This window comes from Staurois parvus, unplaced genomic scaffold (genome assembly GCF_062004578.1).
Source record: "Staurois parvus isolate SC_StPar_1 unplaced genomic scaffold, SC_StPar_1.0 ptg000149l, whole genome shotgun sequence".
NCBI lineage: Eukaryota > Metazoa > Chordata > Amphibia > Anura > Ranidae > Staurois > Staurois parvus.
This window is the reverse complement of record NW_028317945.1, coordinates 2292618-2309109: the sequence shown is the minus strand read 5'-3', so window position 1 is coordinate 2309109 and position 16492 is coordinate 2292618. Positions and strand designations below refer to the sequence as shown.

At 42.9% G+C, this 16492-nt stretch overlaps 1 protein-coding gene across 2 annotated transcripts in view; it reads right to left on the bottom strand.

Annotated features, from left to right (window-relative positions):
• The window catches only part of GALR3 (galanin receptor 3), a 64179-nt gene that overhangs the window by 27227 nt on the left and 20460 nt on the right, over nucleotides 1-16492 (bottom strand). The window lies entirely within an intron of this gene.

The window sequence follows — 16492 nt, the reverse complement described above, 5'->3', positions numbered from 1 at the left end:
GTCACTGGTTCACCTTCCATCACTGGCTCACCTCCCATCACCGGCTCATCAGATGGCTCTTCCATACAGGAGACCATATCCACGGGACCTCTTGCTGCCGCAACGCTCCTGTTCCTTGCTGCTTTAAAGCGGCTGTCATTAACATACTTCTCCTTCAGAGCTCCACTTTTCTTTTTAAGTGCTGCCACGTACTTTGTTTGCAAAGAGACCCTCTGCTCTAAGGCCTCCAGGCTAGGCTTCATCGCCTGTCTCTTGGTGCTCCACACCCGGTCATAACTGGAATGCAGCTTTTTAAGTTCCAGACTTAATTTGGCCAATTCGGCCTCCTCCTTCTCCACTGTCTTAATCCGGGTGACCATACGGTCTCTGTACTCCACATGACCTTCCCCCTTCTTGGGGGCCGTTCCCAGGTCCTCTATAGGTGGAAAGCAGGGACCGGTACTAGGTCCCTCAGGGGGCCTTCCTCCGGCAGGGCCAGGCCCAGGAGCAGACATCTTCCCTGGGCTGGCTGGGACAATCAGGCCTTCTGGAAGTATTGCAGAGCTCTTCACTATGCGACCACACCCGTCAGGAATGGACTCACCACAGGTGGTGGGACTCACCTGCCTTGTGGGCTGCAGTACCAGTCCCTTCCAGCGGGTGCTCTCAGCAGCCAGAATCTCACTCCTGCAGTCAAGCCATCACCTGAGGCTGATTGCAGGAGGTGTATTTAGGCAGGACCAGGCCTGCCTGCTCCTCTGGTACCTTGCCTGCCTGATTGTTCCTGACCTGGCCCGTCTGACCACTCCACCTCACCAGCCCTGACTACTCTTGTCTGTGTGCTTGTACTTTCCGTTATCAGTTGGAGGTTTGGTTTTGTTTATATTGTGCGTTTATATTTTTGTATAGCCTCTAATAAATTATATTGTTTACACCATACTTGAGCCTGCGTTTCCGTGTCAGCCCACACATCTCTGGTCATACCCGGATCCATGACAGTCCAACAATCCCCTTCTCCCTCTATGATATCAACCAGCCAACTTTTCTCCCCTCCATACACATCATGTCACCATAACCTTCTACAATGTAAAGGCCCTCAACATCCCTGAGAAGTAAACTTAACGTTTCAGTGATTTATGGAAAATGAACACACATATTGCCTTCATCCAGAAAAATCACTTCTCTTCATAGAACAAATCCCTAAATGATCTCACTTTCGCTTCCTGACTTCTTATCACATCCCATCCCCACTGACAAAATCTAAGGAAGTTAGCATAATAAAGCAGTAGTTAAGTCCTGAAATAAAAAAAAATTCCAGCCCCCTCCCTCTGCAAGTAAATGTATATGTGAACCCTCACTGTATAAAACAACCTTTTCAATTTAAAATAGAAATGTTAGGCAAAACATTTGTGTATACATATGCAAAACATTATTGATACCTTTTTCCTCCTCTTTTATAAGTGAGCACATACCCTCTGTTCTCAGTTGCATCAGGATCTTAAAGCGCTGGGGAAGAGAAGCAGCAGCTCACTGATCTTCCTAGTGAATGGCTGTGCAGGGGAGAAGGCATGTCAGCGCATTTCTGATCATTAAAGTAGAGCAGGCTAAGTTCTTAGCACAGCTAGAAAACTGATCAAGCTGTCCTTTCCTGCCTGTAGCCATTTTACCTTCATTTGGGAACTATTACACACTAAAGGTACCACAGGAAATCCTGAAATACTACAAATGTTAAAGAGAAATGCTATCACATTGAGATTTGCTGCATTGCAATGTAATAATTGGGACACTATTAAGGAGGGGTTGTATGCCTATGCCAACTTTGTTTGGTAACCTGAATTGCTCGTTAACTGAATCTTATTGTCTCATTCTTGGGAAGATAAAATTTGTGAAATTCTACAGTGTATGGTAACAGGAAACGAAGTGTGTGCTTAAATGTTAAACTGTAGCTAAAGGCAAAACATTTTTTTAGTTACAGAATGGAGAGGGACTACAACCCCTATTAGTTGTTATTGCTGTCTGTGTCCCCGTTAGGGAGATTTATCCTCCCTATTTGTCCTATTTACTGTTATCATTAAAAGTGAAAGCAAAAAAAAATCCCAAATTTTGGGTTGACATCAGAACACTAATCAAAAGGACATCTTCCAATGAGAACACTAGTTCTGGTGACCCTGGTGCCACAAAGGGATTTCCTCCTGTTTTGGCTGTGGGACAAAAAGTGAAAGGAAAACTCTTCAATGGGACTCAGATGGCAAAAAAAAAACTGACAAAGGTTATACTCTATCCAAAATGGGAAATAGAAGCTTTGCCTTTAGTTACACTTTAATTTTCTGGATAATGTCGAGACACAAGTGAAAGAAGAAGCAACCAGTTCGGGAGAGGAGAGAGTGGTTGCCAGTGATGGAGGTTTTTTGTTCATAGTGGTCGATTGATAGCTGTACGTCTGTCCATCTAAGCGGCAGGGGCCAAGTGTAAGGCCTGCTGCGTAGCAGAACTCTGCTATAGACTGGGCCTGAACCATGAGAGTGCAAAGCCTCACACAGTATTCAACAGTTTCCCTATGCCTTCGGGTTGATGCATGTAATGTGTAATGTGTAACATATAAAGAACAAGTGGAGGAAAATAAGTGTTTCATGCAGGTGTCATTGAAAAGATGTTATCCTTCTGGTGTGGGGCCCGATGTAGCAGTTTGGCCTCCAGCTATTAGGTGGGGGGGAGGTAACTCACACATCAAATAGTACCATCCTAAAGCATTTAAAGAATGATTAAACTATTTTATCATAGCATGCTGTTCCCCGATGCTAGTGATCAACACACACATGATTAAGTCAGAGCAGTGAATCATTCACTTAATTTCCCTTTATATACCCGTTTAGTTGGGTCTGCCCAAAGTTTCTGTTGCAAACGGAAAGGCTGTGGGCATGTACTGTGTTCTCTCTTTGGAAATCACATGAGAACCATTTGTCCTGGTTGTCATCTGTATTACATATATTTATTTCTAACATATATTTTTGTATCACTACTAAAAAAAATATAAAACATCAGTTTAAAATATGTATAAATATGTGGTGCCTCTTGCAGCTGGAAGGCTGGGAAATTGAACTTGAAAATAAATTAATCCCAGCCAGGATACTACCTGCATGGAGGTGTTTGAATGTTCTCCTTGAGCTTAGATTGTAAACTCCTTGAGGGCAGGGACTGATGAGATTATACAATACATAAAGAGCTGTGTAAATGATCAGTGCTTTATGAATACCCATACCTATAGCAATGCGCAGTGCCTTACGGTTTATATAGTTGGTCAAAACAGCCCTCCACTCTTACAGCCTATGCTCAGAAATTTCTCATTGTTATTCCAATCCTTTAACTCCTGGTCTGAAAACTAGATTAGCTTCACTGTGGATGATATCTTTACCTGCAAAGAAAAGGTGGGCCACAAATCAGCGGACAGCGTTGTTTTGTTAGATTAAGTAGATTGGTATGAACCCCCATGCAAATTTAGTACTTTCACAATAGATAACAAATGTATTGGACTGCACATTTTAATCAATATCAGTACTGCAAAACAGATACTGTTATAAATGAGATTTGTGATTTGTCATGTGCCTTCCGAAAGTCAACAATTTCTGTCCTTAAGTGTTCGTAATGCTGTTTATTATATTTATGACACTTAAGCCTGGTTCACACTAGTGCGATTTCTGATGCAACTTGAGTCGAACATGATCACATGACACTGGTCATAACATTGTTTTTGATGGTGGCTGTTCACATCAATGCAACGCTGCTGTGATACGACTTTGGGGAAAGGTCCTGTGCTACTTTGTTGCGATGCAGTGTGCTTTTGTGGTTCATAGACTTTAATGGAAATGCATCAGAAATGCATGTATATTAATTTTTGATGAGGAGTTATAGTAATAGCAATTGCTCAAGACATAAAATCACATCCAAAAATGCACCACACTAAAATCGCATGACAATCACAAAACCCTTGCACAAAAATTGCACAGCTCCTGCACTGCATAATTGCACCTGAAATCATATTCAAAACTCATCATACTAATATGAACCAGGCCCTACTGTTCACTTCAACAGTTTGAACCTTAAATGAAATATATATATATATACATGTTTCATATTTACAAAATATATTGTCATAATATTTGTTAAAGCAGAGCTCCACCCAAAAGGGGAAGCTCCACTTGTCTGCCTTCTCCCACCTCCACTGCCACATTTGGAATTTTTTTGGGGGGAGCAGGTACATAGTTATGACAGCCGAAATGAGACAGCAGTTTTGCCCCCCTCCTTCCCCCCCGCAGTCCTCTGGGATACTTCGAAGGTCCCAAAAGACTGCGGGACCATTCAGGAGCTGCAGTGCGACTTGCACATGCACAGTTGTGTTGCCATGGGTATTTGGTGTTTTCCATAGCTTGGATATGTGAAATTGTACAGATGTTTTAAGACCATGTGCTGTTTTAGAAGCTAGTGTCTCTCCTATTGATATACAAATGAACCAGTCGGACTGGTTTATGAGCCCAGCAGAGGAAGTCAGGCTAGAGAGGATATGATGAAACAGGAAGTTAGGAGGAGGAGAGGACTTTTCAAAACAGGCATGTAGCTTAGACAAAGACAGAGTTGTTTGGAGAGACAAAGGAGAAGAGTTGTTCTGGACTTTGGAGAGGAAGAGTTGTTCTGGACTTTGGAAGAGGCAAGAGTTGTTTTGGAAGATGAAAAAGCAACAGATGTTCTAAAGACTTGCTCTGAAACCAAGAAGGAACACCCTTGTTCTGAATACGGAGGAGGAAGCAGTTGGACTTTGAAGGAACCATGAGAAGATTCCATCACCAAGAATGCCCAAGTTGAATAGCTGTTTAGTAAACTTATTGCATACATGCCTATCTGCTAGGAAGATAGTCAGCTTGTGCATTTTGTTGGCATATTTTGTTATACTTTCCATGCTATGATTTGTGTTTTCTGCAGCTGTACTGTATGTGCAGATTTTCTGTTTGGTAGAGGCATTAATACACTGCAGAGGTCTAAGCTTCCTTGGCTTTTATTGCAAAATAACCTTAACCCCTTGACGCCTACCACATGCAAATTAGCGGCCTCACAGAACTGAGCTTTTTTTCGTGAGGCTGCTAATTTGCGTACCCGTCTTTCTGGTGGGAGCGTGCCACATGGCGCGCTCCCAGCACAAAGGCTGGGGGTGTCACTGAGAGCCCTGAGTTGGGACCCGAAATGCCCGATTCCAGGTCACCTGATTGCTGTGGTAGCCTCTTATTGGCTCTCACAGTGATCAGTCACTGTGAAGCCTGCCTCCCTTGTTTTCTCTCTCTGACCTTTCCAAGAGAAAAGAATAAAAGTCTGTGTAAAAAAATAAACAATTAGATAAAAGTAATAATTAAAAAAACAAAAATACCTAGATAAAGGTTTGATCTAGGTCTGTGCCAGGGTTAGTGTTTGGGTGAAGGTCAGGATTTTTTTTTTAATTTTCAAATTAGTATTAGTGTCAGTTAGTGGCAGGATGAAAAAAAAAGCATGTTGCGCACTATTGTTTCTGGGCTGTAGTACAGGTACAAACAACAACTAACATACACACATGTGGTATCACTGTGATTGTCAGGAGCAGGTGAAAATATTTTGGGTTGTTCTTTGGTGGTAGGTTATGGTAGTAGCAAGAAATATACTGCTAAATTTGAAAAAATGCTTGGTTTTTTTACTATTTTTGGCCAGTTTTCCTTTTGTAATGTAAAAAAATTAGGAGATATCCATTTCCATTTACCATCAAATGAAAGCCCAATTTGTCCTGAAAAAAAACAAGGTGTAATTCACCTATATGCACAAAGTAGATGTGGTAATATGTACAGTTTTGCTAACACATGTCAAAGTTGCAAAATTGTGCTTAAGCGTTAATATTTGTTTTACCCGTAGGCATGAAGAGGTTAAAGACAAAGCAAAGCAATTGGGAGCTCATCCGGGATTTGTGCTAAAGCTCAACTGAATCAGGGACTTGTTTTCTGTAGTGTTTTCTGTTGCTTGTGCTAGGAAAAATGCTGCATACACTGTTTAGGAAGAGTTAGGCTGCAAAGGTTTCTGGTGTTCAGGATGAGAAGGCATGCACCCTGCCTGCCTCGGCCAGAGAAAGTCAGTGGATGTCTGTTGCAAGGGAGCTTGCTAGGCATGCTTCTTTTTTGAACAGAGCTTGGGTGATGGAGTCTCTGATTTTTCCTCATATTTTAGAATTAAAAGTTTTGGGTTCAGTAAGGGAGTGTCAAGGTCCTACCTTTCCTCAGGGTTTGTGCTGCTCCATGTGCTGGCATCCATCTTGGGTGTCTGCTAAGCATTGTGGGATCCTTTATGCTCTCAGTCCTCTGAAGCTCCTCCCAGGAGGGTGCGGCTTATCACATTTAAGTCTGTCGGTTGCAGCCGTTCTGTTAATTCGTGTCCTGTATGTTGCATTGCAGCAAGCTCTTGTCCAGCTCTCGTTGCTCTCCTGGAAACCGACTCGGCTTTGACAAAGACTCCTCTTGCTCTGATCCTTGACCCGTTCTGACCATTCTCTGCCTTATTCCATTACCTGACCTCCCGTTGCTGAACCCGGCCCGTGACCTGCCTACCGTCTTGTACTGTCTGTTCCGCTGTTATCGACCCGGCCTGTCCGACCACGCTATACGTATTTCCATCTGGCCCCAACCCGCTATACGCCATTGGCGGCAGCCGTACCGCAGCTGGGGTTACTCGGGGTCGCGACCTGGTCTCAGGCTGCGTCAAGTCCATCCCCACCTTCAGGGGCCCTGGTGAAGGGCAGCCTGGGGCTTAGACTCCATGCCCTGAGGGACTCCGGTCTGTGGGTCACCAGAAGCTGTCGCCAATCGGTGCGTGACCTTGCCATAAGGCCTGCCTGGCCATTCCACCTCTCCCGTCCTGACACGGAGAGATGCAGGCAGTAGCTGTGTTTGTTTTGAACTTCCTGCATGCTCTAAATATTGAATCTGAAAAGAGGAAAAAGGCAGAGGTAGAAAGATACTTATTGAAAAAGCAGTTTACAGTGGCGACCAAGTGTTTGGAAGACACCGCAAGCAAGGCAAAGGATTTAGAAAGCAGGGCACCCAAAGTGAAACCTGCAGTGGCTTTGAAGTGTATTCAAACCCCTTTAGGCAAAGCTGAAGATTTGAATGAGCGGTGTGCGGCCCTCATAAACAAGTCTGATGATGCCCTAACAAAGGACACAGGTCCTAAGCCTGCAAGCAAAAGTAGGACTTGTGCCACTATTACTTCCCATAAGTGGGAAGCTGGAAATCTGATCAGCTCAAACAGAGATGGCTGAGTTGAATTAGCTGAAAGGAAGGCAAGGTCTGTGATCTCCAGGAGACATGTGGACTGATTTATTTAAAAGTGTCTAAAAAATTAGTGAGTGCAGAGAAAAAGTGTATAAAAAAGCAGCTAGCACAAAGTGGTTAACCCTCCTATTCCACTAAACATGAAGGCATATACAAAAGGTGCAGCGCTTGAGTGTAAATAAATAATAAAAAAGAATAAAAATATTATAAATAATGCCTGTGTACACTAATGTAAACAAACTAAAATCAGATAACACATATCATAAACAAAGTCCAAAAAGTGCAGTGTCCATCAGTGTTACAAAAATCAGTGGTGACCAGCAAAATGAGGTGACATCTGTGACGGGTGCATCTGTGACAATCCTCCACCACTATGCACTCACAGAACTTAGAAACAAATAGGCTCTGTACAGAGGTCCCTTCAAGGGATGTAACCTTTCCACAGCAGGAAATGGATAAATAGCCAAACTCCCAATGTGACTAGGCTCTCTATGGGGATTCCTATAGGATGGATACCTCTGCTCCTGTACATGAATCGACAATCAATCGGGATATAACGAATCCTAAACAAACGAGCTCAAGGACCAGAGCCCAGAAACGGTGGCATATAGTGTAGTATTTTTTGTTTTATTAAAATCCACTGCACTTTGTGGTCTTTATTTATGTTATGTGTTATCTGATTTTAGTTTCTTTACACTAGTGTACACAGACATTAACTATATTATTTTTATTCTTTTTTATTACTGATTTACTTAAGTGGGGTTCCTAGAGAGGAAATAGATGGGATTCATACACCAGCTTTGCTTAAGAGATGGAAGCAAGTGGCTGGGAATGGTAGATTCAGTCACATTAGGTGTCTTGTTGTCAGACTGGAACACATTGCTAGAGAATGCCATGCTGTGAAGACTGGACAACATCAGAACAGTGTTCTCAGGACAGCACGGAGAGAGATGCAGGTTATTCTTTCTGCTGGAAATCTATGCCTTTCCATGAAAGTATTACAAGGCAGCAGTGGGCACCCTACAATAGTTTTGCAGTTTGCAATGGACAAATAGAGAAAGTCAACATTGAGTTATGTTTTTGGCACAGTTGGAAGGAACAAATAATCTGCTTTGTCTCCTACTCTTTTAAGGAAATGAACATCAAAGAGGTGGAGCAGCCAGAGCAGATAATCAGGCCAGATTGGATGAGACAGACCAGAAGAGGAGATCAGAGCATGAGGAGGATGCAAATGATTTCCTGATGGCAGCTGAATTGGGAGTGAAGTTTCATCTGAGAATTTCCTTATGACCAGGAGGACAAGAGACTTTTATCTGGGAATTTCTTTCCAACTTACAGAGACTGCCGAGGACATTGCTAACCCTGCTCAAAGGAATGTTGCAGCTTTCTAGGGGCAAACGTCTGATTGCCCAAAACATATGGGGGTCAACACTGAATTTTTTCCTACCATTTACAATACGGGGGGGGGGGGGGGGGTTATTTCACCCTTTCCTGGACAAAGGTTATAAAGCTGTTGGGAAATGCTGAGTTTAAAGTTTTTCACATATCATGCTATAAAAATCAAGAGGTGGTATGTGTTGCTATGGATATTTGGTGATTTTCATAGCTTGGATATGTGAAATTTATAGATATATTTTAAGACCATGTGTTGTTTTAGAAGCTAAGACCTCTCCTATTGATATGCAAATGAACCAGTCGGACTGGTTTATGAGCCGAGAAGAGGAAGTCAGGCAAAAGGGGATATGATCTACCAGGAAGTTAGGAGGGGGAGAGGACTTTTGAACAGTCATGTGGCTTAGACAAAGACAGTTGTTTGGAGAGACAAAGGAGAAGAGATGTTCTGGACTTTGGAGAGGAAGAGTTGTTCTGGACTTTGGAAGAGGCAAGAGTTGTTTTGGAAGACAAAGAAGCAACAGCTGTTGTAGAGACTTGTTCTGAAACCAAGAGGGAACACACTTGTTCTGAAGATGGAGGAAGAAGCAGTTGAACTTTGAATGAACCATGAGAATGAGTGTCTGTTTATTAAAAGTCAGAAGCTACAATTTTCGTAGGTGCTGACTTTTATTAAATGCAAAAATGACTGGAACTCTGATTTAACTAGCTTGAAAGGCTAAATCCACCTTTTGCACCATAGTTACATAGTTAGTCTGGCTGAAAAAAGACAAAAGTCCATCCAGTTCAACCATTAAAAAAAAAAGTTATAATCCTACACCCTCAGTTGATCCAGAGGAAGGCAAAAAAACCCCCAGCAAAGCATGAATCAATTTGCTCCTGCAAGGGAAAAAATTCCTTCCTGATCCCCTGAGAGGCAATAGGATATTCCCTGGATCAACTTTACCTATAAATGTTAGTATCCAGTTACAGTGGGGCAAAAAAGTATTTAGTCAGCCACCAATTGTGCAAGTTCTCCCACTTAAAAAGGTGAGAGAGGCCTGTAATTGGCATCATAGGTAGACCTCAACTATGCGAGACAAAATGAGAAAAAAAATCCAGACAATCACATTGGCTGATTTGGAAAGAATTTATTTGCAAATTATGGTGGAAAATAAGTATTTGGTCAATATCAAAAGTTCATCTCAATACTTTGTTATATATCCTTTGTTGGCAATGACAGAGGTCAAACGTTTCCTGTAAGTCTTCACAAGGTTGGCACACACTGTTTCTGGTATGTTGGCCCATTCCTCCATGCAAATCTCCTCTAGAGCAGTGATGTTTTGGGGCTTTCGCTGGGCAATGCGGACTATCAACTCCCTCCAAAGGTTTTCTATGGGGTTGAGATCTGGAGACTGGCTAGGCCAATCCAGGACCTTGAAATGCTTCTTACGAAGCCACTCCTTTGTTGGCAGTATGTTTTGGATCATTGTCATGTTGGAAGACTCAGCCACGTTTCATCTTCAATGCCCTTGATGATGGAAGGAGGTTTGCACTCAAAATCTCACGATACATGGCCCCATTCATTCTGTCCTGTACATGGATCAGTCGTCCTGGTCCCTTTGCGGAGAAACAGCCCCAAAGCAGGATGTTGCCACCCCCATGCTTCACAGTATGGTGTTCTTTGGATGCAACTCAGCTTTCTCTCTCCTCCAAACACGACGAGTTGTGTTTCTACCAAACAGTTCTATATTGGTTTCATCTGACCATATGACATTCTCCCAGTCCCATTCTGGATCATCAAAATGCTCTCTAGCAAACTTCAGATGGGCCCGGGCATGTACTGGCTTAAGCAGGGGGACACGTGTGGCACTGCAGGATCTGAGTCCCTGGTGGCATAGTGTGTTACTGATGGTAGCCTTTGTGACGTTGGTCCCAGCTCTCTGCAGGTCATTCACTAGGTCCCCCCGTGTGGTTCTGGGATTTTTGTTCACCTTTCTTTTGATCATTTTGACCCCACGGGGTGAGATCTTGCGTGGAGCCCCAGATCGAGGGAGATTATCAGTGGTCTTGTATGTCTTCAATTTTCTAATTATTGCCCCCACAGTTGATTTGTTCACACCAAGCTGCTTGCCTATTGAAGATTCAGTCTTCCCAGCCTAGTGCAGGTCTACAATTTTGTTTCTGGTGTCCTTCAACAGCTCTTTGGTCTTCACCATAGTGGAGTTTGGAGTGTGACTGTTTGAGGTTGTGTACAGGTGTCTTTTATACTGATAACAAGTTCAAACAGGTGCCATTGATACAGGTAATGAGTGCAGGACAGAGGAGCCTCTTAAAGAAGAAGGTACAGGTCTGTGAGAGCCAGAAATCTTGCTTGTTTGTAGGTGACCAAATACTTATTTTCCACCATAATTTGCAAATAAATTCTTTCCAAATCAGCCAATGTGATTGGATTTTTTTTCTCATTTTGTCTCTCATAGTTGAGGTCTACCTATGATGCCGATTACAGGCCTCTCTCATCTTTTTAAGTGGGAGAACTTGCACAATTGGTGGCTGACTAAATACTTTTTTGCCCCACTGTATATTTTGTGTATCCAAGAAAGAATCCAAGCCTTTTTTAAAGCAATCCAATGAGCTGGCCAGAACCAACTCTTGAGGGAGTCTATTCCACATTTTCACAGCTCTCACTGTGAAGAAACCTTTCCGTGTTTTGGAGATTAAATTTATTTTCCTCCAGATGTAAAGAGTGCCCCCTTGTCCTCTGTGATGATCTCAGGGTGAATAACTCTACACCGAGTTCACTATATGAACCACTGATGTATTTATACATCATTATTAAGCTTGTGATCTACCAGAACTCCCAGATCCTTCTCCACCATTGATTCCCCCAGTTGTACTCCCCCTAGTATGTATGATGCATGCATATCTGTAGCCCCCAAGTGCATAACTTTACATTTATCAACATTAAACCTCATTTGCCACATAGTTGCCCAATTAAATAGTGCATTGAGGTCAGCTTGTAAATTGGAGACATTCTGTAAGGACGTTATTCCACTGCACAGCTTGGTGTCATCTGCAAAGACTGAAATGGTATTTATAATCCCAGACCCTATATTGTTTATAAATATATTAAAAAGGTAAGGGTCCCAACACTGAACCTTGGGGTACACCACTAACAACCTTAGACAATTCAGAGTATGAATCATTAACAACTACTCTCTGAATACGATCTTTTAGCCAGTTTTCTATCCATTTACATACAGATTTTTCCAAGCCTGTAGACTTTACCTTACACATTAGCCGTGTGTGGGGAACTGTGTCAAACACTTTTGCAAAATCCAAGTATACCACGTCCACTGCCACGCCTCTGTCCAGGGTTTTGCTCACCTTCTCATAAAAAGAAATCAGATTTGTTTGACAATTTCTTTCTTTCGTGAATCCATGCTGTCTGTTGCTTAAAATATTTTTTTACAGCAAGAACTCATCTATGTGGTCTTTCATTAAACTCTCCAGTATCTTCCCAACTATAGAAGTTAAACTGACAAGTCTATAATTACTTGGTAAAGATTTTGACCCGTTTTTAAATATTGGCACCACATTGGCCTTACACCAATCCAGTGGTACTATGCTAATCATTAAAGAGTCCCTAAAAATTAGAAACAATGGCTTTGAAACGACAGAGCTCAATTCTTTAACCACTTGCCTACCAGGCACTTATACCCCCTTCCTTACCAGGCCAATTTTCAGCTTTCAGCACTGCCGCACTTTGATTGACAATTGTGCGGTCATGCAACATTGTACCCATATGAAATTTTGATCGTTTTTTTCTTTTGGTGGTATTTAATCGCCACTGGGCGCTTTACTTTTTGCGCTATAAATACAAAAAGTGCAAAAAAATTGAAAAAAAAAAAAAGTTTCTTTGTTTCTATTATAAAATTTTTCAAACAGGTAATTTTTCTCCTTCACTGATGTGCGTTGATGAGGCAGCACTGATGGGCACTGATAGGCGGCACTGATGGGCACTGATAGGCAGCACTAAAGGGCACTGATAGGCAGTACTAATGAGGTGGCACGGATAGGCGGCACTGATAGACAGCACTAATGAGGTGTCACGGATAGGCGGCACTAATATGCAGCACTGATAGGCGGCACTGATAGGTGACACTGATGATGGGTACTGATAGACGGCACTGACTGGCATCACTGCTGGGCACTGACTGGCACAACCCCTGGGCACTGACTGGTGGCACTGACTGGCAGCACTGGTGGGTGGCACTGGTGGGTGGCACTGGTGGGTGGGCACAGGTGGGTGGGCACAGGTGGGCACAGGTGGGTGGGCACAGGTGGGTGGCACTGCTGGGCACAGGTGGGTGGCACTTCTGGGCACAGGTGTGTGACACTGCAGAGTGGCACAGGTGGGTGCACTGCTGGGCACAGGTGGGTGATCTGCTGGGCACAGGTGGGCGGAGCTAGTGGGTGCACTGCTGGGCACAGGTGGGCGGAGCTTGCGGGTGGCACTGCTGGGCACCGATCATCAGGGCACTGATCATCAGTGCCCTGATGATCGGTGCCGATCCCCGCTCTGACAACTGCCGGTTCTCGGCAGTACTTTCCTTGATCTGACAGCGTGAGGAAAGTGCAGCCGAGAACCGGCACTTGCATTTTCCTCTGATCAGCGTGTCATTGGACACCGCTGATCATGTGGTAAAAGGCCGCTGTGATTGGCCTTTTACCACATCACGTGATCAGCTGTATCCGTAGGAAACAGCGATCATGGAGATCGCCGGGTGTGCGCCCCCTGGGGCGCGCAGGAGAGCGCGTTCTGGGAGCACGTCATATGACGTCCACCCAGAACTGGCCAGCCGCAGTGCAGCCGTCATTCGGCTATCTGCGGTCGGCAGGTAGTTAAGGACCCGTGGGTGTATGCCATCCAGCCCAGGTGCTTTATTCACCTTTATTCTGTCTAAATATTTTTGGATTATAGCAATTGTGAGCCAATGTGGATCATCTGGAGCTGTGTCAATACCATGCTCATTATGCACAAGAGCTCCCCCATGTTGCATGTTACACTCATATTTAGGGTGTAACATGCAAATGGCAAATCATCTACCCCCCCAAAAAATGGCCTCACCGGTGAAAGCGTATGGGGTTTTTTCTCCCCCACAGCAGTGGTCACTTTTGAAATCTGTACAGACATTGGGGGGAATTTATCAAAACTGGAGCAGTCAAAATCTGCATCAGCTGTGTATGGCAACCAATCAGATTATATCTTCAGCTTGTCTAAGCTTTGAAAGTGAAGAACAGAAACTGATTGGCTACTATGTACAGTTGCTCCAGATTGCGGGTGCTCCAGTTTTGATAAATCCATCCCCTTCATTGTGGTAGAGAAAGAGTCTGCAGGAGCCTGACATTGTACCTACTCCTATGCAAAATAAATAAATAAATGCAGAATTTCCTGCAAATACAGTATATGTGCATTTATTAATTTTTTCTGTAAAAGGCGGACTTAAGGAGCCCTTAAATAATTGTTCTATATATTCTCATGAAACAAAAAATAAGGATAACTATGCATCCTATTCCCCAAGGGATTGAGACCAATCTGTTCAATCCCCTGAAGTATTTATGCCTAGCAGTGCTATGATCAATCCTGTACTGGGAGAAAGATCTGGGTGTACTGTGCTGCCAGCCTCCCGAGGAATCTAGCCTTACAGGTTCTAATCCATTTATTAAAACCACAGCTCCACACATGCATGACACCTTCTAATATGCATTTATAGACATTCTAGATATCTGGGCCAAGCTGTATTAATTTATCATACTGTATACCTGCATATGGAAAGACCTCATTACTGAATTCTAGGAAGCATTTAAAGTAATTTGATTTAATTTGTTGAACACATATGCAATCTAAATTTTAACTATTTTACAATAACAATAAATACATAAATAATACTGTAATGTTGTTATTTTTGTTAGTATCATTTGTAGTTATAAGGACACACAGAGCGAGGCTCGGGAGTGAGCATGAATGAGTGCCCCCATAGCAAGTCGCATTGAGGAGGGGGAGCCCAGAGCAGCAGCGGGGGACCCGAGAAGAGATGGATGCACAAAACCCTTGCACAGAGTAGGTAAGTATAACAGGTTTGCTTTTTAAAAAAAAATTAAGCCTTTAGTATCACTTTCAACACTTGTGGAAATGTTGGATGTTTGTGTCCCCAGCCATGTGATAGTTACTTCCTCTGACCCCTACAGCACTGCTGAGCCTTGTAGTGACTTGAGGTCAGAGGAAGGAACCACTGTTAATTAGGGGACACAGGCATCTGAGACTCCCAGAAGATTTGAATTCTGAAGACACTGGTGGAGGCTGCAACAGACAGAAAGTAGGAGTCGTGGGCCACAGGAGAGGTGAATAGATTGGTTCTTCTCTTGCAGCAGACTTTTGACTGCAGTATTTCTAAATTATGACGGTCACTTTAAAGGACCATTTTCCCCCAAAATATATTCAAGGAAACCTTTAGTTGGGCTGCCAATGCTCATCGTTTCTGAAAATAATTGCCTGGCTGTCTCTAAGTTTGTTGTATTCACATATGCATAAGATAAATATGTTCATAGGCTACAATGTGTAACCTGTGAATAGTCTTTTTCAATTATGTGTTTACATCAGCCTAAATGTGACATGAAAATGTGATTTTCTGCAATGTGTTTGGGTTGTTAGGATTTATAAATATGCATATCATGCAGGAATAATATATCAATTGTGTCATTCATAAAAAAAACTTTATCAAACCCTACTGTGGCAGGGAAATTAATTACCTATTGGAGGTTCCACAACAGAAAGGAGAATTAACCAATTAGAAGCAAAGTTCTAAGAAATGTTCTATTAGCATTGGGCCTTGGGGATTGGATACAGGACTGGATCATAGCCCTTAACACAGATACAAAGCTTGGGTGAAAGTGAATGGTACGTTGTCCTGACCCTTTCCTATTGGTAATGGAACCCAACAAGGGTGCCTTCTATCCCTCTTGCACTTCACACTGCTCCTAGAACTCTTTCTACAGAAGCTCATATGCAATGGGGACATTATGGATATCCAAATAGGCTTGAGAGAACACAAATTATTCGCTTATGCAGACAATGTCCTATTTTATATTTCCCAGCCGCTCATCACTCTCCTAGTTCTAATTTTCAACTTGAAAATTTGGGCAGCTGCCCAATTTTAAAAACATTTACACCAAATTTGAAATCTTTCCTGTTAACTTCCCTGGGGCACTATCCTCTCTTTTGCGCCAATCCTGCTCCTTTGTATGGTGCTCTGAATTCCCTCCATACTTGGGGACTCACATTTTGCTGGACGTTAAGCAGTTATTTGACCTCAACTATGGGACTCTGCCTGACATAGTGAATGCCGGCGTTCGGACATGGCAAGGCCTCTCTCTCACTTGGCTAGGGGTGATAAATGTAATTAAGATGACCATTCTCCTATGCTTTATTTACTTAATACACACTACTCCAATAACTCTTCCTCAGACCAGATGCCTGAGAAGAATTTTCTCAACATTTGTCTGGCACGGGAAAAATCCCAGATTAGTGTACACAATATTTCGCAGACTGAAGGCAGACAATGGACTAGGCCTCCCTGATGTAACCCTACATTATAAATATTTTTTTCAGATTTGGGGCTAAGATGGGAACACCAAACTTTGATGCGTTCCTTTGTTGCATTCTCTATGGATCTATGAACATACCAACAACTATTCGACTTCAAGTGACGCCTAAAATATGAGCACATTCAGATCGCTCACCATTT